The following is a 3,281-nucleotide window of genomic DNA, read 5'->3' on the forward strand; positions in this document are numbered from 1 at the left end:
GGTCAGACAGAAATTCCCCTAGCAAGCCCTTCCCCTAACAAATACAGACACACCTCCTCCATCTCGAAACTGCCAGTGTCTCTTCTGCGGTGGGAGGACCTGGATTTAACTTTAGGCTCGGGTTCCTCCCTCTCCTGCACGGGGCTGATACCCCAGACCACCTATCTCGACTTTCTCTGAGTTCCGAGATAACACAACATTGTCCTTGGGGACTCACAGGCTCAGCTGGGGAAGTTGCTTCCATTAATTGCCATACAAAGAAATCTCTTGAATATGGTATTATGAAGTTTGTTTTGAAAATCATGTTCCTTTTGAAAATTACCATTCATTATGCCTCATAGCCAAGTCGTTTTACTCAGGAGCATAGACGCAGCTTCCTACCAGCTGAAGGGGCCCTCCACAATGAAGCCAGAGGATCATTTCTTGAGCAAGACTGCCTCTCCTGAAGCTAAGCTCTTCCTGCATATTTTAGGGGGGGAAATGGACAAATCACATGGAAATGGAGAAATAAATCTTTGAAAGCAAGAGAGAACTCCCTTTTGGTTCATCTCTTTGAGAATCTTTTTCTTGTTTTGCTTGTAAAATGGGAAGAAATGTAACTACCTGTATTTTTGGTGAGTATGTAATTCATCTCTTTCAAAATCTAAATCTCTCTTTCTGAGCTGTAATACCTCATGGCCTCTATAATAAAATAATCATATCAACTCAGCGTGTCTCAAATACACCGTACTTTGTGACATTCCTGTATAAAGTCGGTTTTTGGCTCCTTGACACGGCAGTTTCTTGGTATTTGCAATACCATATTTATAGCTATGAACTGTATTTGCTGGGTAGATAGACTGCAATGATTTGTATAGTGATTTGGAATGGGTGTCCTGAAAGCAACCACACAGAAATAAATAGCATTGTAAAAACCCCATCTGATGCCTCAATCAAGCCCATTCATTATTATCATGAAATTTTCACCACCCATAGGTCAGAGCTGCTGCTTTGCATTTATCAGTAGTTTTTAATCCTCAAGAATTTAAGATTTATAAGTTTCCAGTTATTTTCTAGACGCAACTGAATACTAATAATCAAAGAACTATTTAGTTTCTGACTATTGCACTAAAAATACCCTTCTGATTACCAATAAATGAAACCAATCTTTGGATCAGAATCCTTGTGTGGATATACAGGGTGGGGCAAAAGTAGGTTTACAGTTGTGGGTATGTGAAACAGTTTTTTTCTTGTATTATTATTTATTAATTATTGTATTATTTCCATAAGAACAACTGTAAACCTACTTTTACCCCACCCTGTATAAGCCCTGAAGTGGGTAACATAGTAGAGGAGGTAAGGATTTTTTGTGGACACAAAGGAAACAGGAATGATTCCTTTCCCTTCTTTGCTTTCTTTTCCCACCATCACAGGACGAGATATGAGGATACAGTAATAACCCATGTTAGTCACTGGCTCAAATAAATATGCAAATTAACTAAAGCAAAATACATCCTAAAGTGCCATGGCTCTCTTTTGCAACTCCAGTCATGGTCTGGAATAATTCAGAATCTCATTTAGGTATTTTGAACTGTATTTGAGGAAAGATAATTTTGAAATGGCCACTACGGCCAAGTTTTTAAAAACATAGAGAAAAACAAAACCTGCCCTCACATTGTTCCTTCTTTAACCCACCCACCCTACTCCACGAATATGGACTATTGTGATTTTTTCCCACCTCCTTTCTCATGCCCAGGAGATTGCAGGCTCTATGGAAGTTAAAATCGTGACTTTCCTACTCACTGTTATATTCTCCCAGCGTAGCAGAGTTAGACACATAGTAGGGCCTTACATATATTTGTGGAACACATGAATATCTCCAAGCATTTAAAGATTTGGGTTTCCTTTAAGTCAGAAAATGGATTGGATAAATCATGTTCAGATTGAAATTTCCCACCTTTCCTTTAGCCAAAATTTGATTAAGAAAATCACTAAACAAATAACTAAGTAGAAGGAGAAAAACCCAGCAACATCCACAACCCCTGAGAGAGGCGGAAGTCAGAATTTAGAACATAAGATATATTATCTAAAATATTCAGTTTTCAATAAAAAATTCAAGGCATGCAAAGAAATAAGATCATGTGTCCAATATAGAGGAAGAAACTATCTGTTTGAATAGATTTGCCTTCCCAGGCCTTGATTTCCTCAGATAGACCTCCTCTGATAGAACACTCTCTGGGAGGGGGGTGGTGGTAAATGTTGGACTTAGCAGAGAAAGAAAAGCAGCTATTATAATATGTTTAAAAGCAAAACGAACTCTTTCCATCTGGCACCAAGCCATGGGCATCTCTTGGGACAACTGGCACAAAGGCCACAAGCCCGGGGGCAAGAGAAAGCCCTACTATGAGAAGTGAAACTATGAGCTGGGCCTCCCTGCTGCCAACACTAAGATTGGCCCCCACCGTATACACAGTCTGTATGTGGGGGGGCAGCAAGCAGTACTGAGCCTTGAGGCTGGGCATGGGCAACTTCTCCTGGGGTCCAGAGTGTTGTATATGCAAAACAAGTGCATTGGTGTTGTCTACAATGCATCCAACAATGAACTGGTCCACACCAAGCCCCCAGTAACGGAGTGCATCCTGCCCATTGACAGCACACTGTACCAACAGTGGTACAGGTCCCACTGTGCGCTGCCCCTGGGCTGCAGGAAGGGGGCCAGCTGGCCCCCTGTGGAAAAAGAGATTTTAAACAAACAATGATCAAAGAAAATTCAGAAGAAATATGATGAAAGGAAAAAGAATGCCAAAATCAGCAGTCTCCCAGAGGAGCAGTTCCCGCAGGCAAGCTTCTAGCATGCACTGCTTCAAGGCCAGGCCCGTGTGGCCAAGCAGATGGCTATGTGCTCGAGGGCAAGGCGCTGGGGTTCTATCTGAGGAAATCAAGGTCCGGGAAGGCAAATAAGCCCTCCTCCCGTTAGGGGCAGAAATAGAATAGTGGAGACTATCTGCAATTATAGGAAATATGAATCGCGCTCTGTTAACCGTGATTGTTCTGTTCTGATTAGAGAAAGCACATTCTAACCTGGCTGAGAGTTGTGCACCCCCGAGATGTGGGAGTTAACCTTGGAATGCGGTCCATTCTCCTTTTCTGAGAACTGCCTATCACGGTGGAAAGATGAACAGCCTTACTCCTGAAACAATGGAGTCGCAGAGGCACCCGCCCTTTGCGACCCCCAGCCCACACTGCCTGTAATCTGGTAGCTTTATAACCTTGCCTACTTCCCCATGACTGCAATTCCTACT

The 3,281-nt window shown here is 42.3% G+C and overlaps 1 pseudogene across 1 annotated transcript; it reads left to right on the top strand.

The window, feature by feature from the left end:
* The first annotated feature begins 2,318 nt into the window (after positions 1–2,318).
* LOC308567511 (small ribosomal subunit protein eS8 pseudogene) lies at positions 2,319–2,956 on the top strand (annotated as a pseudogene). Its single transcript has one exon. The product of its transcript is annotated as a small ribosomal subunit protein eS8 pseudogene (transcript).
* The last annotated feature ends 325 nt before the right edge of the window (positions 2,957–3,281 follow it).

Source organism: Miniopterus schreibersii (genome assembly GCF_964146895.1).
Source record: "Miniopterus schreibersii genome assembly, chromosome: 15".
NCBI lineage: Eukaryota > Metazoa > Chordata > Mammalia > Chiroptera > Miniopteridae > Miniopterus > Miniopterus schreibersii.